The 24,533-nt window shown below is 48.2% G+C and overlaps 5 non-coding genes and 4 pseudogenes across 5 annotated transcripts; all 9 read left to right on the top strand.

Annotated features, from left to right (window-relative positions):
• Positions 1-1,005: 1,005 nt before the first annotated feature.
• On the top strand, positions 1,006-1,190 carry LOC131738446 (U2 spliceosomal RNA). Its single transcript, XR_009329973.1, has one exon. It is a non-coding gene; the product is annotated as a U2 spliceosomal RNA (small nuclear RNA).
• A 12,173-nt stretch (positions 1,191-13,363) lies between these two features.
• On the top strand, positions 13,364-13,496 carry LOC131738852 (U2 spliceosomal RNA; annotated as a pseudogene).
• Positions 13,497-14,089: 593 nt separating this feature from the next.
• On the top strand, positions 14,090-14,280 carry LOC131738322 (U2 spliceosomal RNA). Its single transcript, XR_009329886.1, has one exon. It is a non-coding gene; the product is annotated as a U2 spliceosomal RNA (small nuclear RNA).
• Positions 14,281-14,901: 621 nt separating this feature from the next.
• On the top strand, positions 14,902-15,092 carry LOC131739270 (U2 spliceosomal RNA). The gene has a single exon (XR_009330438.1). It is a non-coding gene; the product is annotated as a U2 spliceosomal RNA (small nuclear RNA).
• A 589-nt stretch (positions 15,093-15,681) lies between these two features.
• LOC131738754 (U2 spliceosomal RNA) lies at positions 15,682-15,798 on the top strand (annotated as a pseudogene).
• Positions 15,799-20,933: 5,135 nt separating this feature from the next.
• On the top strand, positions 20,934-21,066 carry LOC131738840 (U2 spliceosomal RNA; annotated as a pseudogene).
• A 577-nt stretch (positions 21,067-21,643) lies between these two features.
• Positions 21,644-21,834, top strand: LOC131738311 (U2 spliceosomal RNA). The gene has a single exon (XR_009329875.1). It is a non-coding gene; the product is annotated as a U2 spliceosomal RNA (small nuclear RNA).
• A 589-nt stretch (positions 21,835-22,423) lies between these two features.
• LOC131738300 (U2 spliceosomal RNA) lies at positions 22,424-22,614 on the top strand. Its single transcript, XR_009329864.1, has one exon. It is a non-coding gene; the product is annotated as a U2 spliceosomal RNA (small nuclear RNA).
• A 598-nt stretch (positions 22,615-23,212) lies between these two features.
• LOC131738833 (U2 spliceosomal RNA) lies at positions 23,213-23,329 on the top strand (annotated as a pseudogene).
• The last annotated feature ends 1,204 nt before the right edge of the window (positions 23,330-24,533 follow it).

Raw genomic sequence — 24,533 nt, 5'->3', positions numbered from 1 at the left:
TCCGTTGCCTCCAAGATATAGGAGAAGTGTTATTCGTATGATTTTTGAGTTTATGTGGGGAGGGAAATATGAGTACATCAAGAGAGGGGAGATGTATAAGGCTGTGGAGAAAGGAGGGAGGGATGTTCCTCACATTCCTGTGAAATTAGATTGTTTATTTGTGGCAAATTTATGTAAAGCTTTGCAGGGTGAATTTAAACATAATTTTCAGTTTTTTGTTAGATTGTGGTTTTCATTTACAATGAGACATTTTGTTAAAATAAATAACATGGGACCAAGAGCGGAGCAATTACCAGGACATTATCAACATGCGGTGAAGTGGCTGAAGCAGAATCCAGTCTGTAAAGAGGTAGAGATCTGCACAGAGCATAAAGAACTGTATAAAGAATCGGTGAAAGTATTTTATAATAATGAATACAGTTCAGTGGCCCCTGAGACTTGGGGAAATATTCAGCCAAAGGGGCTAGATAATAACCTAAAAGATTTAAATTGGATGATGCTTCATAAAAGGATGGCTGTAAGGGAGGTGTTATTCAGACATAAACTGACCAGAAATGCTTTTTGTCCTAGGGGAACATGTTTTGTGGAAGAAACACAGGAACATGTGTTTTGGGAATGTCCATTTGCAGCAACAGTATGGAATAAAACTAGAGTGATCATAGACAAGGTGGTACCAGGAACAAAGCTGTCATACGATGTAATATTGAAAGGGTTTGTAAAGAGTGCCACAAAAACAAAACAACAATGGCTGTTATGGTTAATTCTCAGTTTAATTAAGTTTGAATTATGGGAATGTAGAAATAAACTGATTAAAAATAACATAGAGATAAAAGGGGAGGTAATAATTGAAAGAGTGTGTAGTGACATAAGGGGTAGAGTTAAAAGGGATGTGTTGAAATGGGGGTATAATTCAGCAAGAGAAAGGTGGAAGGGTTTGTTTATATTGTAATTATTGATGTATGTGACTATATATTTGGAAAATTGTTTGTATAATAAATTTGTGGAATTTTTCTAATAAAAAAAAAAAAAAAAAAAAATCTGTTCTTATCAGTTTAATATCTGATACGTCCCCTATCAGGGGACCATATATTAAATTGATTTTTGGAATCGGGAGATGGAACAGGGGCTTGCTCCGTCCACTCCACGCATCGGCCCGGTATTGCAGTACCTCCGGGAACGGTGCACACCTTTCTCTAACGTTGGTCAAAGTCAGATCTGGATCTCTCCTGTGAGCATTTTGTCTACCCCTGCTGGAGGGAGAGTGCCAGTGTTGATGCAAGTTTTCCCGCCGTTTTACTTCTTTTTTTTTCTTTCTCTCTTTCTTTCTTTCTCTCTTTCTTTCTCTTTCTTTCTTGCTTTCTTTCTTTCTTTTATTCACATGTGGTGATGATGTAGACAGCAGCAGTTTGTTTCCTGGGAGCATGCAGCTAACCAGACAAGTGTGGTGGAACATGTCCCTATGCCAGGACCTTCTTAGCAAGCCAGCCAGCCAGCGAGGCACAGTTGTAGTTACCCAAGGCACCTTGCACAGCATAGCAGCTTGGCATGACTATTTGTAAGACGCACTCCGCCAGTTTATGTTTTGTTTTTGGTGTTATGTGTGTGTTTTTGCTTTGTTTTGTTTTCTCCTGCTTAAATTGCACATTTCCTCTCTGGAAGCAGCAGCCCGTTTTTTGGGGGTCTGCTTGTGCTTGGAATTTTGCACCCACCTTTGAATCCCCCTGTGCCGTCCGGGCTGGGGGGCCCCGGGCAAGGGCCAAGTCGCCATCGCTTCTCGGCCTCTTGGCTAAGATCAAGTGTGTGTGGCTTGTCCGCAGCAGTTGATTGGAGAAGAGATAGGTAAGGTAAGGTAAGGTACGGTACGGTACGGTATGGTAAGGTAAGGTAAGGTAAACGGTGGCAATATTGTTTGCTGGTAGCTGAGGTCCTATTGAGGAGAGAGTTGTTGGGGCCGTTTCGGTAAGTATTTCGCTGTTTTTTCAGGTAAGGGGGACCCTTTGAGGGCACCTTATCTGGGCCTTTTGTTCTATTATATCTGTGTTTCTTGTTTGGTTGTAAAGTGTAGATCAAGATGGCTTTCCGGAAGTTTTCGGAGCGTCGCTTTAATTGTTTGAGGATTGGCATTAAAGCTGAGTATATGGTTGGGGTGGAGAAAATTGAACTAAACCGGCTTGAGTTTTCACGGCAAATTCTGCAGAAGGAATTGGGATTTAAGCCTGAAGAGTTGAACTGTTTGATTTCTGTGGGGAAGGGGAATGAATGGGATGTTAGTTTTTGTAAGAGAGAGTCTATGGAGAGGTGCCAGGGGCTGTTTGAACAGTCTCTTCAAAGTGAGGTGATGAAGAAGTTTCAGCTGACAGTTCTGACAGACACATCAAAAAGGGTGGTGATAGTTAGAATGGGTTCAGAGATGGTGGAGGGTAAGGATGTATGTACATGGCTAGCAAGGTACTGTAATTCAGTGGAGGAAGCAGTAAAGGTAACTGATAGTGATAATGTATGGACAGGAGCCTGGAGGGTGCGTGTAAGTTTGAAGAGGGATAGGAGTGGGTATGAGGGATATGGGATTATACCATCGGAGATCTCCTTGGGGAATAACCGAGGCTATGTGCATTATTTTGGGCAGCCTAAATTGTGTAGGAGGTGTGGGGCGATGGGTCACTTAGCAGCTGGGTGCACAAAAATCATTTGCACTGTTTGTAAGAAGGAGGGGCACGTGGCGAGTGAGTGTGAGATGAAAAGGACTTGTAATTTGTGTGGGAGTGGAGAGCATTTTTTTAGTAATTGTCCCCACTCTTTTGCAAATAGGACTAGGGGGAGGGAGGAGAGTGAGAGGGAGGAGAGAGAAAGAGAGGATAGGGAGGGACAGAGGGAGAGAGGGAAGGAGGAGAAAGCGAGGGAGGGAGAGGAAGAGGGGAAGGGTAGGGAGAAGGGTGAAGGGGTGGGGCAGGAGGAGGGTAGTGAGCATGGGGGAGGGGAGGAGTGGATGGAGAGTTGTGAGCAGGGAGAGGGAGAGAGTAAGCATGGGGGGGAAGGGGGGATGAGAAGTAAGCTAGCCGGGGACCTTGCAGTATCAGAGTCAGAAGGGGAGTATGAGGATAGTGACACAGGGAGTGTGGTGGAGGTGCAGATCAATAGGGGGGAGTGGGGGGGAGGGAGTCAGGGGGGGGGGAGCGGCACAAGATACCGGGGGCTCAGGGAAGAATGGGGCAGGGGAGGGCGAGGAGGTATTAGAAGAAGGGGAGGAGGGTGAGAGTGGGATGGATCAGGAGAAGGGTCCAAGTAAAAGGAAATCGGATGGGGATGGGGGTGTGAGGACGGAGGGGGTGGTGGAAAGGAGGAAAAAAAAAAAACGAGGGGTCAGGAGAGCGGAGGTGGTCTGCTCGTCGCCGAGCTCTGTTGTGGTCAGGGGCAAATGGTTGTAAGAATGCAGGTGTGGCTGTGTTATTCAAAAATAAAAATATAGAGATTAAAAGTAAAACTGTGGTTGAGTGTGGGAGAGCTGTGGTAGTGGATGTGGAGTGGATGGGGAAGGAGGTGAGGGTTATAAATGTGTACGCCTCGCCAGATAAGCATGAAAGGGTTGAGTGCTTTGAGAAACTGAGGGTGTTTGTGAAAACATCAAAGATTGTGATTTGGGGAGGGGACTTCAATTGTGTGTTAAGCGTGAGTGATAGGAAGGGTGAGGGTGTGAAGCTGGATAAAACCTCTAAGATGTTGGGGAGTATTGTGCAGGATGCTCAATTAGTAGATGGGTTTAGGAGGTTGTATCCAGGGCTATCGGGATACACGTGGTCGGATACAACGGGTGTGAGGGCTTCTAGGATTGACTTTATTTTTTCTTCAAAGGAAGTGGAGTGGGTGGCATGTGTGTGTGTGCCTGTGTTTTATTCTGACCATGTGATGGTGTGTGCGGAGGTGAAACTGGAAGGGGTGTGTGTGGTGGGGAGAGGGGTGTGGAAGTTAAATGTGAGTGTGTTAAAGAATAAGGATGTTATGAGTGAGTTTGAGAGGAGGTACAAGGGGTGGCAGTCATTGAAAGAAATGTTTGATTCAGTGGGTGAGTGGTGGGAGTGTATAAAAAATAAAATTAAAAAGTTTTTTGTGGAAGTGGGGGTGTGGATGGCAAAAATGGAGAGAAAGAAGGTGAGCCGGTTGCAAAGGAAGTTGAATAGGATGTATGAATTGGGGAGTATGGGGTGTAATGTGGCGAGTGATGTGTGTGAGATTAAGAACAAATTAAAAGTGCTGCATGTAAAGAGAACCGAGAGTGTGATTGTGGAGAGTAAGGTGCGGCATTTGGAGGAGAACGAGAAGTGCTCTAGGTACTTCTTTAAGAAAGTGATGAGTGGCAGTAAGGTGTTGTATGGGTTGAGAGATGAGAGTGGGGTGGTGAGGAAGGAGACGGAGGGCATGATAGATGTGGCTGAGAGGTTTTACACCAAGTTGTATGAAAGGAAGGTGATTGATGAGAGCATGGTGAGTGATATGTTGGAGGGGTTGGAGAGGAGGGTGTGTCAGGGTGAGGTATTGAACGGGGTGATCTCCCTGGAGGAGGCTGCTGCTGCTATGGAGTCTTTCAGGGACGGGAAGACGCCGGGCGGGGATGGTCTGCCCAGAGAATTCTACAAGACCTGTTGGAACTTGGTTGGGCCGGACTTAACCAGGGTGTTCAATGAGACTTTGCTGAAGGAGGAGATGCCGGCATCCTTTAGACAGGGGATTATAGTGCTGGTCTTTAAGAAGAACTGTAAAGAGGAACTGGCAAACTGGAGACCTCTAACCCTTTTAAATGTGGATTACAAATGTTTTTCTAAGATTTTAACTTGCAGAATGAGGACGGTGATAGAAGAGGTGATCCATCCGGATCAGACCTGTGGCGTTCCAGGGCGGAAGATTACGGATAGCCTTATCTTACTGAGAGATGCTGTCTTTTTTGCACAGGACCGTAAGGTGCCGGTATGCCTTTTGAATTTGGACTTGGAAAAGGCATACGACAGGATCTCTCATGAGTTTATGCTCCAGGTTTTGAGAAAAATGGGGTTTACAGATCAAATTGTTAAGTGGGTAAGTCTCCTCTATAGTAATATAGGGAGTAGAGTGAGTATCAATGGGAAGCTATCCGGTCAAATTGATATCAAGAGTGGAGTAAGACAAGGCTGCCCGCTGTCCCCCCTGCTTTTTATCTGTTGTATGGAACCTTTGGCTCAGGCCCTCCGTAAAGACAAGGTGATCAGGGGGCTGGCTATCCCGGGGGGTGGAGGAGCTGAGGCAAAGTGCGTCTTGTATATGGATGATGTGAATGTGTTGTGTGTGAGTGAGAGAGCAATTAAACGAGTGTTGTGGCAGTGTGAGTGTTTTTGTGTGGCCTCCGGGTCCAAGTTGAATAAGGAGAAGTCGGAGTGCATGTTGTTTGGGGGATGGGAGGGGGTACCGGATGTTGGGGTATGCGTGAAAACTGATTTTATAAAAGTTTTAGGTATAAGGATGGACGCCACAGGATCTGGTCTGAGCAATTGGGTGGAGGTCTCAAAGAAAGTGGGCCAGAAAATGGGGCTGTGGACACAGAGGAGCCTGACACTGGAGGGGAAGGTGCTCATTGTCAAGGCGGTCATTCTCCCCTTGCTTCTGTATGTGGGAGTGGTCTTCCCACCCCCCAGGGCTGTTATCACAGTTTTAAAAAGGCAGATGTTTCGGTTTTTTTGGGGTGCCAAGTGGGAGCGTTTGAAGAGAGAGGTGGTGTGTAAAGGGGTATTAAAGGGTGGTAAAGGGCTTCCGGAATTGGAAACGTTTTTATATGTTCACGCAGTTTGCAGGCATGTTGAATTGGTGTTAAGAGGGGAGTGTCAAGGGGCTTTGTTTGTGAGGTTTTTTATGGGGGCGTTTTTAAGGTTTCTAGGAATTTTAAAGATCCCCCTTACTGTCCCGATTGTTTTTGATCCTCCCTTTGGGTATGCAGTGTTTAAAGAGTTCTTAAAGGGGAAACTGACGGGGAAGGTTGACAAAGACCTGCTTTTAAAACCAAGAAAACTGCTTTCTTTTGTGCAGGAGAGTGTGACCACATGTCCTATAAAGAGGGTTGCAGTAGGTGATCCAGAGAAGGTGTGGTGGAATGCTGCCCATCCTGCTTTGATGAACCAGCATAAAGACCTGGCCTGGCTTATCATGCATGAGGTGTTGCCGGTGAGAGCGGTGATGCATGGCAGAGGGATGTGCAAGACCCCTAGCTGTCCTTTTCAGGGCTGTGGGGCGGAGGAATCGGTGTGCCATCTGTTGTGGGAGTGCGAGTCTGCCAGGCGCTTGTGGAGAAAGGCGTCCCCCCTGTTGGCTGTGTGGATGGAAGGCAACCTGTTGGAGGAACAGCTGGTTTTGTATGGCCCAAAGAAGAAGGAGGAAGGCTCATGGCAGCTCTGGTGTGTGGTGAACTGTTTTAAGGAGGCCCTGTGGAAGGCAAGGAATATCCTGGTCTTGAAATCTGAGACCTTGAGCTGCCGTGTGACCTATGAGATCGGCCAAAGGGCCATACGGGACTATGTATTGCGTGATGTCAACAGGAGGGGGCGTGAAGAAGCAGAGAGGATCTGGCGGTGGGAGAAGTGGCCGGGCAGTGCTGGTGCTAGGTTGGAGTGTCTGGGCTTGTCAAGGCAGGATGAGGACTTTATTTAAGGACATGCACTCTTTTGTACAAACGTGTTTTAGAGGTGCCTGTTAACTATTGTTATTGTGAATTGTATGTGTTAGTTTTGTAATTGTGTATTGTGTTGATTGTAAAAATAAAAAAAAAGTCTGGTTTTGGCTTGCCCAATCCAAGCCGAGGGTCTTTCAAGATTTTGTTGACTGTTGAGTGCAGTTTTTTCTTTTTCAGGCGGTTCCAGTTTTTTTCTTTTTCAGGCGGTTCCGGCTTTTCCAGACGTTCCTGGAGTTCGAGAGAAGGAGGACCTACCATCCAGACGACCTTTGAGGACCCTTTGATGACCTAGACGACCTCATCCCCAGCCCTTGATTGTAATCGAGATCCAGACCGAGAGAGCAGCAGGCGCCCAGCAGAGGGCGCCATCTGGTAGGAGCAGAGGGCGGCCCCGGACCCCGAAGAGGCGTCACAGCCACGATTCTTCCTACGTGGTCTCGGTGCCAAGCAGCGCCCCCTACTCCGCCAGGGAAGGACACCGTTCACCTGGGGAGGGGGTCCCTCTTGCGAGGCGACCATCTCCTCAGGGACTAAAGTAATAGTTCCTTCAACTGCCCAGATTTGCTGCTTACGTTGTCTCTTTTCCGTAGAGAGAGACAACCCGGACGTCCAGAGGCTTCTCCCACCCCAATCGGAGGAGCCAGCTGAAGGATGGCGTTCCGGCCAACCCAGGAGACCAGGAGGCACAATGCGGTGCGCTTCACAAGAAACAAGCAAGATGAAACGGTACCAGGACTGACGAGACTGGAGTTCAGCCGGACCATTCTTCAGAGGGGTATGGGTTTTTCCCCTTCTGACTTGAATTGTTTGGTGAAATTGCCAGGGCTTAAGGAAGTGTTTGAGGTCAGTTTTAGGAACCCCCAAAAGTTACAAGAAATGTGGTCCTTTTGGGGGGAGAATAAATATCTCGCTCCATACAAAGAATTTTGTGTGGATGCACTGACAGACAGAGAAATGAAAGTTGTTACTGTCCAATTTTTCAATGAGGCTGTTAGCGACTATGATATTACAACATGGCTTAACCGCTATGGGAGGGTGTCATCAGAAGGGAGGAAAATTACAGACGAAGATGGGGTTTGGACAGGAGCCAGAAAGTGGCTGGTACGCCTCAATGTTGATCCATCGGGCATTGGAGGCGTCCGCCACATTCCAAACTCCATAGTGTTAGGGCCCAACAGAGGGCTGGTATTCTATAATGGGATGCCAAAACTCTGCAGGAAATGTGGGGAATTAGGACACCTGGCGGCCGCATGTACTGTAGTCAAGTGCAGGAACTGCGGCGCCCCCCACGAGACCAGCCACTGCAGAGAAGAGAGGCAGTGCAATTTGTGTGGAAAGAAGGGGCACCTGTTTAAGGACTGCCCCTCTTCCTATGCCAACATGGCCAGAGCCAGCAAGGCAAATACGAACAAGCCTAGGCCTGAGCAGGAAGAGGGAGCAAGTAACAAAGATCAGTCCACATCACCACCAACAGTATCCAAAACCCAGACTCCAGCACCACCATCATCACCAGCACCCCCCTCACCCCCCCGCCCCCGAGACATGTCCCGTTTTACGAGGACCCCTTCCCCCAGCCCAGAGAGAGAGTACAACAGCTACTCCACTAGCTCCTCCAGTAGCTCCTCTGATACAGAACACGAGGCAGGGAGGGAGCCCGGACCCAGCAGCGGCCCCCCCCTGAGTAGGGCCCTCTCAGCGCCAGCACTCCCCCTCGGCTCTCGTTATGACGCCATAAGGATTGAGTCCGTGGGGGAGGAAAGCGAAAGCGACAGTGAAAGTGAGAGTGAGAAGGAGGGGACGGGAGTGAAGAACCAGCAGAGGGTGGGGAAAAGAAAGGGTAGAGACGAGGGGGGGAAAAGAAAGAAGATCAAGATCAAAGACAGCAAGTTGCAGGTGGCCCCCATAGATCCCAAACCAGCTAATGTCCACACAAAGTCCCCAGTCTTGCCCTCGCAGGCAGAGACGGAGGCAAGTGGGACGGCTACACTGCCGCCTAGTGGGCAGGTAGCAGCCAGCCAGGGCATCCCCAGCCAGCCTTCCCAGTCGTTGGCACAAACCCTAGCACACCTCGCAGAAGAGGTGTTCACTAATGCACCGAGGGAGAGGTCGGGGTCAACACCTTCCCTGACCAGCAGTACCTCGGTAGCAATGACCCTCTTCAAGCGAAGGGCCTCCCTTCAAAGCATCCTTGACCCCCTCCCTTGTATGGGCAAAACCAGGGGCCCCCTAGAGGTCCTCCTAGATACAGCACTGGAGGACATGGGAATACCCCTGGACGCGGTAAGCCAGAAGTCTGCTAACAGCTCCAATTCAGCAGACGGTAACAGCCAAAGAATGCTGTCTGTCATAACCCCCCCCCAGGACAAAGCTGACCCACACGTTCCGAGGGGCCCTGAGCAAGTTCCACCAGACTTACCTTGTGGGGAGTTGAATAGCCCAAACAACTCCACGTACTGTGCATACAAAGACGGTGCCTTCTTGGACGAGGCAGCAGTGAGTACCTTCTCAGGGGTGATGGGAGTTGCAAATAAGCCCAAGCCCCCTCGAAGCAAGCGTAGAGCTAAGAGTAGGAAGAGTGTCCCGACCTCCCAATCATAGTCGCTATGGGGTGGACGCAGCGACTCCTTTTCTTGTTAGCTACCCTGATGGCCCTGATATGTGTGTCTGTTAATGTCAGGAGCATCAGGGAGACACAAAAAAGATTTGATGTACTAAACTATCTAGCTAACTTGAAAGCAGATCTCATCTTTCTGCAGGAGTGTGGTATTTCGTCGAGCCCTGATTATAGGGACCTGAAGGAGAATTGGACCCTGGGGGACTCCTTCTGGTCGGGCTCCAACATAGCTAGAGCCGACGGAGTAGGTATCCTGTTTAAAAACCCTTTTATTACCTCCCGCAGCAGCAGGGAGGTAGAACCTGGTAGAATTCTGAGCGTGGATGTGACATACAACAACACTCCCCTCAGACTGGTCAATGTCTACGCACCCACTAACCAAAACGAAAGAGTTCAATTTTTTCCACAGCTGCGTCCACTCCTGCTGGGGAACGTACCCGTCATCGTGTCAGGTGACTTCAATTGTGCTCTGAGGGACGTAGACCGGAGCAGGCCACGCAACGACCGCTCTAGTAGAGTTTTGTCCTCCGTAATATCTGATTTCTCCCTGTGTGATGCAGGTAAGGACCTGGTGCCTCCCTTTACCTGGGTGAGCTCATCTGGGACCTCCTTCTCCCGTATAGATCTCGTCCTGCATACCAGCTCCCTTACGAAGACGGCAGTAGACACCCAGGCCGTCTTCTTCTCTGACCATAGGCTCCTGCAGGTAACATTGCAGGTCCCTCAGACCTCCCAGATGGGGTCAGGGGTCTGGAAATTAAACACCTCCTTACTCGATGACCCCTCCATAGCTGCAGCCTATAAGAGCAGGCTTGTTGAGTGGACCACTTTGCGTGACCTATTCAACTCCCCTATAGAGTGGTGGGAGATGGTCAAAATGAGAACTAAGGGTTATTTCATAGCAGCAGGCAAGAGGAAAGCAAAAGAAAGGAGGGCCAAATATAAACACCTGAATGCTGCCCTCCAACGTCTGAGCCTGCTTCAGCTTCGGGGGTTCCCTGTAAGCGACGAGATAGCCCAGACCAAGCTAGATCTTTCAGTGCTTTGTAGGGAGGAACAACGAAAGGTCATGCACAATGCAAAAGTGCAAAAAATGGAGGAAGACGAAAAGTGTACTCGCTTCTTCTTCCAGAAAACGAGGGAGAAGCAGCACTTGATGTCCTCCATGCTCGACAGCAGGGGGAGGATAGTAGAGGATAGTGAGGGAGTGAAAAAAGTGGTAGAGAACTTCTATAGGGACCTGTATAACATCAAAGCTACAGATGACACCCTGATAGAGTGGTTCCTGAGCCAGTTGGAGCCTGACTCAGTGCGGGACGACGAGGAGGAGGAGAAGGACCCAGAACTCACGCTGGAGGAGCTCACCCAGGCGGTTAAGACCATGAACACCGGTAAGACGCCAGGTCCAGATGGCATCCCGGGTGAGTATTACCATCTTTTTTGGGACACGCTAAAAGTCCATTTAGCGGAGGTCTACAGAGCGGTCTACAGGGAGAAGCGGTTGGGCCCTTCTATGCGGGAGAGTGTAATTACTCTCCTTCATAAGAAAGGGGAAGTTAAAGATCTACGGAATTGGCGCCCAATCAGCCTCCTTTGCGTGGATTACAAGATACTAGCCAAAGCTCTGATGCTCCGGCTACAAGTACACCTCCCTTTGGTCATTGGCCCCGACCAGGCTTGTGGCGTCCCAGGGAGGTCCATCACGGATATTTTAATGTTAACAAGGGACATTCTGGCTTATTCTAGAGAACGGAACCATCCCCTCTGCCTGTTCAACCTTGACCAGGAGAAGGCGTTCGATAGGGTAAGCCATGAATATATGTACAAAGTGATGGACCAGATGAAATTCGCTCCTGGACTTAGGGAGTGGGTTAAAACCATATATACAAACATTAGTACCCGAGTCTTGGTGAACAGGCACCTGACTGGTAAAATATCTATCCAGTCAGGGGTCAGACAGGGTTGCCCACTATCCCCACTGCTATATGTCGTGTGCATTGAACCCCTCCTGCAGGCAATTCGTAGGGATACCAATATAACTGGTTTCCAGCTGCCTGGATCCAACGGGGTCCAGGTCAAAACAACAGCATATATGGACGATGTGTCACTCATTTGCACCAACACATCGTCGGTACCTCGGATTAGTAATATCCTTGAGAAGTACTGCACGGCGACCGGGGCAGTGATTAATAAGTCCAAGAGCGAAGTCTACGTGTCTAAAAATTGGCAGGTAGATAGGGAACTGTCGGACATGTACCCTGTCAAAAAGGACAAAATCAAGATTCTGGGCCTCATTTTCGAGAACAATAGCTCGGGGGCCCAGAGCTGGACGGCGGCCATTAACCAGGTCCGTAAAAAGATTGGCGGATGGAGCACAAGATCCTTAACAATGACGGGTAGAGTATTAATAACCAAGTCTATACTGTTCCCCATCCTCTCTTATGTAGGAAAAATCTTTCCCCCAGACAGGACCACCAAAAAAGTGGTGGACCGCATTATCCACCGCTTTATCTGGGGCAGCAAGATGGAGAGGGTAAAGCGAGCCACTCTGAGTAAAGCCGACAAGAAGGGAGGTAAGGGGGTCCCGGACGTTGTGCAGCTCACCCGAGTGCAGGGGCTCACGCAAACTATCAAGAACATCCAGGCCCTGGACAGGAAGGTATGTTACATGAATCGTTTCTATTTTGCCACCTGTCTCAGGGCCTTGGGCCTCTGCACTATTGATAACACCGTGCCGTACTCCTGGGACCCCCCATTGTATTATAGAACCTTAAGGGACACTAATATAAATTGGGCTTAGATAAAGCAAAATTGGCCTCCTGGGAATACAAGGCTGTAACTAAATATCTTGCCGGTTCCCAGGAAATTGAAAAAGTAGCTACTTTCTCCCTCACCCAAAGCCAAAAAATCTGGGAGAATGTGTCTCACAGCTGCCTCAGTAATGTCCAGAAGGATATAGCATGGAACACCGTCCACAGTGCACTCCCCACTCGAGCGTTCATGTTCAGGAGGGGACTAGCCCAAGTAGAAACATGCCCCTATGCAAAGTGCCGCAAGAGAGAAACACCAGCCCATATCTTCTGGGAGTGTGATGTGGCTGGCAGTGTCTGGCTCTCTGTCTCTGTCTTCCTAAACAGGTTTGCTGACACGGCCAAGATGACCGCTGAGACTGTGCTCTATGGGCCTGCGGGAGGAATCACTACCAGCACAGCTAAGTGCGTTTGGCGTGTCATCAATGTTGTCAAGCAGATCCTGTGGGAAGGCCGTAACGTCTGTGTCTATCACAAGCAGGAGCTAGACACTATCACCACGACCAGAAGGGCACAAACTCTTATCAAGGACTTTGTAATTCTGGACATCCGGACCCTCGGGAAGGACAAGGCCTGCGCGGAGTGGAGGATCGCCGGACTTCAGGACGTGAAGATGGAATAAAGGAAAAAACTGGAACCGCTAGCTCCTAGGAGCGGGACTACGGGGCACCGCTAAGCCTTTTATTTATTTTGTCATGCCAGCATTCCGCCCTTTTTAGCTGGCATGACCGTTTTTGAACGGTGCCCAGGTTTTATGTAGTCTTTTTGTTTCAGTTTTATGGATTTTGATTTGATTTATTTTGAATGTTTTATTTGATTTTGTTTTGTTTTATGTATCTAAAAGATTTTTAATGTTAACTATTAAAAGTTACATTTTAAGTGTTTTAAAATTTTAGAATTTTAACTCACTGTTTTATACACTGTCCCTTTTCCCCTGTCCCTGTTTTAGTAATATAGTTTTATGTTCACTTTTGAACCTTTTTAGAGAGCACTCCCCGGCCCTCACAAGCACTGTTTTTTTATAGATGGTTCTTTTTTTCCAGTCACTTTTAAAACAGCACAGGTTTTTTTCATGTTGATTTTAATCTGTGTCTGTTTTAACCATGTACAAAGCACAATTGTCTTGGTGTTTTTAAATGTGTTTTAAATGCTTTTAAAACAAAATGTATGTCTGTATGCATGAATGTCATCTTTAAAAGAAATGTAAAATGAATGAAAAAACGAATGGGTGTAAATGTAAAAAAATGTAAAATCTCAATAAAAGAGTATCAGGGGACCATATATTAAATTGATTTTTGGATTCGGGAGATGGAACAGGGGCTTGCTCCGTCCACTCCACGCATCGGCCCGGTATTGCAGTACCTCCGGGAACGGTGCACACCTTTCTCTAACGTTGGTCAAAGTCAGATCTGGATCTCTCCTGTGAGCATTTTGTCTACCCCTGCTGGAGGGAGAGTGCCAGTGTTGATGCAAGTTTTCCCGCCGTTTTACTTCTTTTTTTTCTTTCTCTCTTTCTTTCTTTCTCTCTTTCTTTCTCTCTTTCTCTCTTTCTTTCTTGCTGTCTTTCTTTCTTTCTTTCTTTTATTCACATGTGGTGATGATGTAGACAGCAGCAGTTTGTTTCCTGGGAGCATGCAGCTAACCAGACAAGTGTGGTGGAACATGTCCCTATGCCAGGACCTTCTTAGCAAGCCAGCCAGCCAGCGAGGCACAGTTGTAGTTACCCAAGGCACCTTGCACAGCATAGCAGCTTGGCATGACTATTTGTAAGACGCTCTCCGCCAGTTTATGTTTTGTTTTTGGTGTTATGTGTGTGTTTTTGCTTTGTTTTGTTTTCTCCTGCTTAAATTGCACATTTCCCCTCTGGAAGCAGCAGCCCGTTTTTTGGGGGTCTGCTTGTGCTTGGAATTTTGCACCCACCTTTGAATCCCCCTGTGCCGTCCGGGCTGGGGGGCCCCGGGCAAGGGCCAAGTCGCCATCGCTTCTCGGCCTTTTGGCTAAGATCAAGTGTAGTATCTGTTCTTATCAGTTTAATATCTGATACGTCCCCTATCAGGGGACCATATATTAAATTGATTTTTGGAATCGGGAGATGGAACAGGGGCTTGCTCCGTCCACTCCACGCATCGGCCCGGTATTGCAGTACCTCCGGGAACGGTGCACACCTTTCTCTAACGTTGGTCAAAGTCAGATCTGGATCTCTCCTGTGAGCATTTTGTCTACCCCTGCTGGAGGGAGAGTGCCAGTGTTGATGCAAGTTTTCCCGCCGTTTTACTTCTTTTTTTACTTTCTCTCTTTCTTTCTTTCTCTCTTTCTTTCTCTCTTCCTTTCTCTCTTTCTTTCTCTCTTTCTTTCTTTCTTTCTCTCTTTCTTTCTTGCTGTCTTTCTTTCTTTTATTCACATGTGGTGATGATGTAGACAGCAGCAGTTTGTTTCCTGGGAGCATGCAGCTAACCAGTCAAGTGTGGTGGAACATGTCCCTATGCCAGGACCTTCTTAGCAAGCCAGCCAGCCAGCGAGGCACAGTTGTAGTTACCCAAGGCACCTTGCACAGCATAGCAGCTTGGCATGACTATTTGTAAGACGCACTCCGCCAGTTTATGTTTTGTTTTTGGTGTTATGTGTGTGTTTTTGCTTTGTTTTGTTTTCTCCTGCTTAAATTGCACATTTCCCCTCTGGAAGCAGCAGCCCGTTTTTTGGGGGTCTGCTTGTGCTTGGAATTTTGCACCCACCTTTGAATCCCCCTGTGCCGTCCGGGCTGGGGGGCCCCGGGCAAGGGCCAAGTCGCCATCGCTTCTCGGCCTTTTGGCTAAGATCAAGTGTAGTATCTGTTCTTATCAGTTTAATATCTGATACGTCCCCTATCAGGGGACCATATATTAAATTGATTTTTGGAATCGGGAGATGGAACAGGGGCTTGCTCCGTCCACTCCACGCATCGGCCCGGTATTGCAGTACCTCCGGGAATGGTGCACACCTTTCTCTAACGTTGGTCAAAGTCAGATCTGGATCTCTCCTGTGAGCATTTTGTCTACCCCTGCTGGAGGGAGAGTGCCAGTGTTGATGCAAGTTTTCCCGCCGTTTTACTTCTTTTTTTTTCTTTCTCTCTTTCTTTCTCTCTTTCTTTCTCTCTTTCTTTCTTTCTTTCTTTCTTTCTTGCTGTCTTTCTTTCTTTTATTCACATGTGGTGATGATGTAGACAGCAGCAGTTTGTTTCCTGGGAGCATGCAGCTAACAAGACAAGTGTGGTGGAACATGTCCCTATGCCAGGACCTTCTTAGCAAGCCAGCCAGCCAGCGAGGCACATTTGTAGTTACCCAAGGCACCTTGCACAGCATAGCAGCTTGGCATGACTATTTGTAAGACGCACTCCGCCAGTTTATGTTTTGTTTTTGGTGTTATGTGTGTGTTTTTGCTTTGTTTTGTTTTCTCCTGCTTAAATTGCACATTTCCCCTCTGGAAGCAGCAGCCCGTTTTTTGGGGTCTGCTTGTGCTTGGAATTTTGCACCCACCTTTGAATCCCCCTGTGCCGTCCGGGCTGGGGGGCCCCGGGCAAGGGCCAAGTCGCCATCGCTTCTCGGCCTTTTGGCTAAGATCAAGTGTAGTATCTGTTCTTATCAGTTAATCAGTTTAATATCTGATATCTTAATATCACTCTGGCTTCTCTTCAGTTCGAATAAATCTTTCTAAGACTAAGGCTTAGAGGGTAGTGGCATTGCCCGCTCCCTCCGAGGGTCTGTGAGAGGTTTGTTCGGGTGAGGAGGAACAGAATTTTTTTTATTTTTGACTGGCTTTCTTCAGCTCTGCAACTTTTTGGAAGACTAATGCTCAGTCTGGTTTTGGCTTGCCCAATCCAGGCCGAGGGTCTTTCAAGATTTTGTTGACTGTGGAGAGCAGTTTTTCTTTTTCATGCGGTTCCAGTTTTTTTCTTTTTCAGGCTTTTCCAGACGTTCCTGGAGTTAGAGAGAAGGAGGACCTACCATCCAGACGACCTTTGAGGACCCTTTGATGACCTAGACGACCTCATCCCCAGCCCTTGATTGTAATCGAGATCCAGACCGAGAGAGCAGCAGGCGCCCAGCAGAGGTCCCCAGTCTTGCCCTCGCAGGCAGAGACGGAGGCGAGTGGGACGGCTACACTGCCGCCTAGTGGGCAGGTAGCAGCCAGCCAGGGCATCCCCAGCCAGCCTTCCCAGTCGTTGGCACAAACCCTAGCACACCTCGCAGAAGAGTGTTCACTAATGCACCGAGGGAGAGGTCGGGGTCAACACCTTCCCTGACCAGCAGTACCTCGGTAGCAATGACCCTCTTCAAGCGAAGGGCCTCCCTTCAAAGCATCCTTGACCCCCTCCCTTGTATGGGCAAAACCAGGGGCCCCCTAGAGGTCCTCCTAGATACAGCACTGGAGGACATGGGAATACCCCTGGACGCGGTAAGCCAGAAGTCTGCTAACAGCTCCAATTCAACAGACAGTAACAGCCAAAGAATGCTGTCTGTCATAACCCCCCCCAGGACAAGGCTGACCCACACGTTCCGAGGGGCCCTGAGCAAGTTCCACCAGACTTACCTTGTGGGGAGTTGAATAGCCCCAACAACTCCACGTACTGTGCATATAAAGACGGTGCCTTCTTGGACGAGGCAGCAGTGAGTACCTTCTCAGGGGTGATGGGAGTTGCAAATAAGCCCAAGCCCCCTCGAAGCAAGCGTAGAGCTAAGAGTAGGAAGAGTGTCCCGACCTCCCAATCATAGTCGCTATGGGGTGGACGCAGCGACTCCTTTTCTTGTTAGCTACCCTGATGGCCCTGATATGTGTGTCTGTTAATGTCAGGAGCATCAGGGAGACACAAAAAAGATTTGATGTACTAAACTATCTAGCTAACTTGAAAGCAGATCTCATCTTTCTGCAGGAGTGTGGTATTTCGTCGAGCCCTGATTATAGGGACCTGAAGGAGAGTTGGACCCTGGGGGACTCCTTCTGGTCGGGCTCCAACATAGCTAGAGCCGACGGAGTAGGTATCCTGTTTAAAAACCCATTTATTACCTCCCGCAGCAGCAGGGAGGTAGAACCTGGTAGAATTCTGAGCGTGGATGTGACATACAACAACACTCCCCTCAGACTGGTCAATGTCTACGCACCCACTAACCAAAACGAAAGAGTTCAATTTTTTCCACAGCTGCGTCCACTCCTGCTGGGGAACGTACCCGTCATCGTGTCAGGTGACTTCAATTGTGCTCTGAGGGACGTAGACCGGAGCAGGCCACGCAACGACCGCTCTAGTAGAGTTTTGTCCTCTGTAATATCTGATTTCTCCCTGTGTGATGCAGGTAAGGACCTGGTGCCTCCCTTTACCTGGGTGAGCTCATCTGGGACCTCCTTCTCCCGTATAGATCTCGTCCTGCATACCAGCTCCCTTACGAAGACGGCAGTAGACACCCAGGCCGTCTTCTTCTCTGACCATAGGCTCCTGCAGGTAACATTGCAGGTCCCTCAGACCTCCCAGATGGGGTCAGGGGTCTGGAAATTAAACACCTCCTTACTCGATGACCCCTCCATAGCTGCAGCCTATAAGAGCAGGCTTGTTGAGTGGACCACTTTGCGTGACCTATTCAACTCCCCTATAGAGTGGTGGGAGATGGTCAAAATCAGAACTAAGGGTTATTTCATAGCAGCAGGCAAGAGGAAAGCAAAAGAAAGGAGGGCCAAATATAAACACCTGAATGCTGCCCTCCAGCGTCTGAGCCTGCTTCAGCTTCGGGGGTTCCCTGTAAGCGACGAGATAGCCCAGACCAAGCTAGATCTTTCAGTGCTTTGTAGGGAGGAACAACGAAAGGTCATGCACAATGCAAAGGTGCAAAAAATGGAGGAAGACGAAAAGTGTACTCGCTTCTTCTTCCAGAAAACGAGGGAGAAGCGGCACTTGATGTCCTCCATGCTCGACAGCAGGGGGAGGATAGTAGAGGATAGTGAGGGAGTGAAAAAAGTGGTAGAGAACTTCTATAGGGACCTGTATAACATCAAAGCTACAGATGACACCCTGATAGAGTGGTTCCTGAGCCAGTTGGAGCCTGACTCAGTGCGGGACGACGAGGAGGAGGAGAAGGACCCAGAACTCACGCTGGAGGAGCTCACCCAGGCGGTTAAGACCATGAACACCGGTAAGACGCCAGGTCCAGATGGCATCCCGGGTGAGTATTACCATCTTTTTTGGGACACGCTAAAAGTCCATTTAGCGGAGGTCTACAGAGCGGTCTACAGGGAGAAGCGGTTGGGCCCTTCTATGCGGGAGAGTGTAATTACTCTCCTTCATAAGAAAGGGGAAGTTAAAGATCTACGGAATTGGCGCCCAATCAGCCTCCTTTGCGTGGATTACAAGATACTAGCCAAAGCTCTGATGCTCCGGCTACAAGTACACCTCCCTTTGGTCATTGGCCCCGACCAGGCTTGTGGCGTCCCAGGGAGGTCCATCACGGATATTTTAATGTTAACAAGGGACATTCTGGCTTATTCTAGAGAACGGAACCATCCCCTCTGCCTGTTCAACCTTGACCAGGAGAAGGCGTTCGATAGGGTAATCCATGAATATATGTACAAAGTGATGGACCAGATGAAATTCGCTCCTGGACTTAGGGAGTGGGTTAAAACCATATATACAAACATTAGTACCCGAGTCTTGGTGAACAGGCACCTGACTGGTAAAATATCTATCCAGTCAGGGGTCAGACAGGGTTGCCCACTATCCCCACTGCTATATGTCGTGTGCATTGAACCCCTCCTTCAGGCAATTCGTAGGGATACCAATATAACTGGTTTCCAGCTGCCTGGATCCAACGGGGTCCAGGTCAAAACAACAGCATATATGGACGATGTGTCACTCATTTGCACCAACACATCGTCGGTACCTCGGATTAGTAATATCCTTGAGAAGTACTGCACGGCGACCGGGGCAGTGATTAATAAGTCCAAGAGCGAAGTCTACGTGTCTAAAAATTGGCAGGTAGATAGGGAACTGTCGGACATGTACCCTGTCAAAAAGGACAAAATCAAGATTCTGGGCCTCATTTTCGAGAACAATAGCTCAGGGGCCCAGAGCTGGACGGCGGCCATTAACCAGGTCCGTAAAATGATTGGCGGATGGAGCACAAGATCCTTAACAATGACGGGTAGAGTATTAATAACCAAGTCTATACTGTTCCCCATCCTCTCTTATGTAGGAAAAATCTTTCCCCCAGACAGGACCACCAAAAAAGTGGTGGACCGCATTATCCACCGCTTTATCTGGGGTAGCAAGATGGAGAGGGTAAAGCGAGCCACCCTGAGTAAAGCCGACAAGAAGGGAGGTAAGGGGGTCCCGGACGTTGTGCAGCTCACCCGAGTGCAGGGGCTCACGCAAACTATCCAGAACATCCAGGCCCTGGACAGGAAGGTATGTTACATGAATCGTTTCTATTTTGCCACCTGTCTCAGGGCCTTGGGCCTCTGCACTATTGATAACACCGTGCCGTACTCCTGGGACCCCCCATTGTATTATAGAACCTTAAGGGACACTATATATAAATTGGGCTTAGATAAAGCAAAATTGGCCTCCTGGGAATACAAGGCTGTAACTAAATATCTTGCCGGTTCCCAGGAAATTGAAAAAGTAGCTACTTTCTCCCTCACCCAAAGCCAAAAAATCTGGGAGAATGTGTCTCACAGCTGCCTCAGTAATGTCCAGAAGGATATAGCATGGAACACCGTCCACAGTGCACTCCCCACTCGAGCGTTCATGTTCAGGAGGGGACTAGCCCAAGTAGAAACATGCCCCTATGCAAAGTGCCGCAAGAGAGAAACACCAGCCCATATCTTCTGGGAGTGTGATGTGGCTGGCAGTGTCTGGCTCTCTGTCTCTGTCTTCCTAAACAGGTTTGCTGACACGGCCAAGATGACCGCTGAGACTGTGCTCTATGGGCCTGCGGGAGGAATCACTACCAGCACAGCTAAGTGCGTTTGGCGTGTCATCAATGTTGTCAAGCAGATCCTGTGGGAAGGCCGTAACGTCTGTGTCTATCACAAGCAGGAGCTAGACACTATCACCACGACCAGAAGGGCACAAACTCTTATCAAGGACTTTGTAATTCTGGACATCCGGACCCTCGGGAAGGACAAGGCCTGCGCGGAGTGGAGGATCGCCGGACTTCAGGACGTGAAGATGGAATAAAGGAAAAAACTGGAACCGCTAGCTCCTAGGAGCGGGACTACGGGGCACCGCTAAGCCTTTTATTTATTTTGTCATGCCAGCATTCCGCCCTTTTTAGCTGGCATGACCGTTTTTCAACGGTGCCCTGGTTTTATGTAGTCTTTTTGTTTCAGTTTTATGGACCTTTGATTTAATTTGAATGTTTTATTTGATTTTGTTTTGTTTTGTTTTATGTATCTTTAAGATTTTTAATGTAAACTATTAAAAGTTACATTTTAAGTGTTTTAAAATTTTAGAATTTTAACGCACTGTTTTATACACTGTCCCTTTTCCCCTGTCCCTGTTTTAGATCTAGTTTTATGTTCACTTTTTTAGAGAGCACTCCCCGGCCCTCACAAGCACTGGTTTTTTATAGATGGTTCTTTTTTTCCAGTCACTTTTAAAACAGCACAGGTTTTTTTCATGTTGATTTTAATCTGTGTCTGTTTTAACCATGTACAAAGCACAATTGTCTTGGTGTTTTTAAATGTATTTTAAATGCTTTTAAAACAAAATGTATGTCTGTATGCATGAATGTCATCTTTAAAAGAAATGTAAAATGAATGAAAAAACGAATGGGTGTAAATGTAAAAAAAAAAATGTAAAATCTCAATAAAAGAGTATCAGGGGACCATATATTAAATTGATTTTTGGAATCGGGAGATGGAACAGGGGCTTGCTCCGTCCACTCCACGCATCGGCCCGGTATTGCAGTACCTCCGGGAACGGTGCACACCTTTCTCTAACGTTGGTCAAAGTCAGATCTGGATCTCTCCTGTGAGCATTTTGTCTACCCCTGCTGGAGGGAGAGTGCCAGTGTTGATGCAAGTTTTCCCGCCGTTTTACTTCTTTTTTTTTTCTTTCTCTCTTTCTTTCTTTCTCTCTTTCTTTCTCTTTCTTTCTTGCTTTCTTTCTTTCTTTTATTCACATGTGGTGATGATGTAGACAGCAGCAGTTTGTTTCCTGGGAGCATGCAGCTAACCAGACAAGTGTGGTGGAACATGTCCCTATGCCAGGACCTTCTTAGCAAGCCAGCCAGCCAGCGAGGCACAGTTGTAGTTACCCAAGGCACCTTGCACAGCATAGCAGCTTGGCATGACTATTTGTAAGACGCACTCCGCCAGTTTATGTTTTGTTTTTGGTGTTATGTGTGTGTTTTTGCTTTGTTTTGTTTTCTCCTGCTTAAATTGCACATTTCCCCTCTGGAAGCAGCAGCCCGTTTTTTGGGGGTCTGCTTGTGCTTGGAATTTTGCACCCACCTTTGAATCCCCCTGTGCCGTCCGGGCTGGGGGGCCCCGGGCAAGGGCCAAGTCACCATCGCTTCTCGGCCTTTTGGCTAAGATCAAGTGTAGTATCTGTTCTTATCAGTTTAATATCTGATACGTCCCCTATCAGGGGACCATATATTAAATTGATTTTTGGAATCGGGAGATGGAACAGGGGCTTGCTCCGTCCACTCCACGCATCGGCCCGGTATTGCAGTACCTCCGGGAACGGTGCACACCTTTCTCTAACGTTGGTCAAAGTCAGATCTGGATCTCTCCTGTGAGCATTTTCTACCCCTGCTGGAGGGAGAGTGCCAGTGTTGATGCAAGTTTTCCCGCCGTTTTACTTCTTTTTTTTTTCTTTCTCTCTTTCTTTCTTTCTCTCTTTCTTTCTTTCTCTCTCTTTCTTTCTCTTTCTTTCTTGCTTTCTTTCTTTTATTCACATGTGGTGATGATGTAGACAGCAGCAGTTTGTTTCCTGGGAGCATGCAGCTAACCAGACAAGTGTGGTGGAACATGTCCCTATGCCAGGACCTTCTTAGCAAGCCAGCCAGCCAGCGAGGCACAGTTGTAGTTACCCAAGGCACCTTGCACAGCATAGCAGCTTGGCATGACTATTTGTAAGACGCACTCCGCCAGTTTATGTTTTGTTTTTGGTGTTATGTGTGTGTTTTTGCTTTGTTTTGTTTTCTCCTGCATAATTTGCACATTTCCCCTCTGGAAGCAGCAGCCCGTTTTTTGGTGGTCTGCTTGTGCTTGGAATTTTGCACCCACCTTTGAATCCCCCTGTGCCGTCCGGGCTGGGGGGCCCCGGGCAAGGGCCAAGTCGCCATCGCTTCTCGGCCTTTTGGCTAAGATCAAGTGTAGTATCTGTTCTTATCAGTTTAATATCTGATACGTCCCCTATCAGGGGACCATATATTAAATTGATTTTTGGAATCGGGAGATGGAACAGGGGCTTGCTCCGTCCACTCCACGCATCGGCCCGGTATTGCAGTACCTCCGGGAACGGTGCACACCTTTCTCTAACGTTGGTCAAAGTCAGATCTGGATCTCTCCTGTGAGCATTTTGTCTACCCCTGCTGGAGGGAGAGTGCCAGTGTTGATGCAAGTTTTCCCGCCGTTTTACTTCTTTTTTTTTCTTTCTCTCTTTCTTTCTTTCTCTCTTTCTTTCTCTCTTTCTCTCTTTCTTTCTCTCTTTCTTTCTTGCTGTCTTTCTTTCTTTTATTCACATGTGGTGATGATGTAGACAGCAGCAGGTTGTTTCCTGGGAGCATGCAGCTAACCAGACAAGTGTGGTGGAACATGTCCCTATGCCAGGACCTTCTTAGCAAGCCAGCCAGCCAGCGAGGCACAGTTGTAGTTACCCAAGGCACCTTGCACAGCATAGCAGCTTGGCATGACTATTTGTAAGACGCACTCCGCCAGTTTATGTTTTGTTTTTGGTGTTATGTGTGTGTTTTTGCTTTGTTTTGTTTTCTCCTGCTTAAATTGCACATTTCCCCTCTGGAAGCAGCAGCCCGTTTTTTGGGGGTCTGCTTGTGCTTGGAATTTTGCACCCACCTTTGAATCCCCCTGTGCCGTCCGGGCTGGGGGGCCCCGGGCAAGGGCCAAGTCGCCATCGCTTCTCGGCCTTTTGGCTAAGATCAAGTGTAGTATCTGTTCTTATCAGTTGATCAGTTTAATATCTAATATCTTAATATCACTCTGGCTTCTCTTCAGTTCGAATAAATCTTTCTAAGACTAAGGCTTAGAGGGTAGTGGCATTGCCCGCTCCCTCCGAGGGTCTGTGAGAGGTTTGTTCGGGTGAGGAGGAACAGAATTTTTTTTATTTTTGACTGGCTTTCTTCAGCTCGGTAACTTTTTGGAAGACTAATGCTCAGTCTGGTTTTGGCTTGCCCAATCCAGGCCGAGGGTCTTTCAAGATTTTGTTGACTGTTGAGAGCAGTTTTTCTTTTTCAGGCGGTTCCAGTTTTTTTCTTTTTCAGGCGGTTCCGGCTTTTCCAGACGTTCCTGGAGTTAGAGAGAAGGGGGACCTACCATCCAGACGACCTTTGAGGACCCTTTGATGACCTAGACGACCTCATCCCCAGCCCTTGATTGTAATCGAGATCCAGACCGAGAGAGCAGCAGGCGCCCAGCAGAGGGCGCCATCTGGGAGGAGCAGAGGGCGGCCCCGGACCCCGAGGAGGCGTCACAGCCACGATTCTTCCTACGTGGTCTCGGTGCCAAGCAGCGCCCCCTACTCCGCCAGGGAAGGACACCGTTCACCTGGGGAGGGGGTCCCTCTTGCGAGGCGACCATCTCCTCAGGGACTAAAGTAATAGTTCCTTCAACTGCCCAGATTTGCTGCTTACGTTGTCTCTTTTCCGTAGAGAGAGACAACCCGGACGTCCAGAGGCTTCTCCCACCCCAATCGGAGGAGCCAGCGTTCCGGCCAACCCAGGAGACCAGGAGGCACAATGTGGTGCGCTTCACAAGAAACAAGCAAGATGAAATGGAACCAGGACTGATGAGACTGGAGTTCAGCCGGACCATTCTTCAGAGGGGTATGGGTTTTTCCCCTTCTGACTTGAATTGTTTGGTGAAATTGCCAGGGCTTAAGGAAGTGTTTGAGGTCAGTTTTAGGAACCCCCAAAAGTTACAAGAAATGTGGTCCTTTTGGGGGGAGAATAAATATCTCGCTCCATACAAAGAATTTTGTGTGGATGCACTGACAGACAGAGAAATGAAAGTTGTTACTGTCCAATTTTTCAATGAGGCTGTTAGCGACTATGATATTACAACATGGCTTAACCGCTATGGGAGGGTGTCATCAGAAGGGAGGAAAATTACAGATGAAGATGGGGTTTGGACAGGAGCCAGAAAGTGGCTGGTACGCCTTAATGTTGATCCATCGGGCATTGGAGGCGTCCGCCACATTCCAAACTCCATAGTGTTA

This window comes from Acipenser ruthenus, chromosome 10, assembly GCF_902713425.1.
Source record: "Acipenser ruthenus chromosome 10, fAciRut3.2 maternal haplotype, whole genome shotgun sequence".
NCBI lineage: Eukaryota > Metazoa > Chordata > Actinopteri > Acipenseriformes > Acipenseridae > Acipenser > Acipenser ruthenus.
Note: the sequence above shows the minus strand (reverse complement) of the source record. Positions and strands in the feature narration are given on the sequence as shown.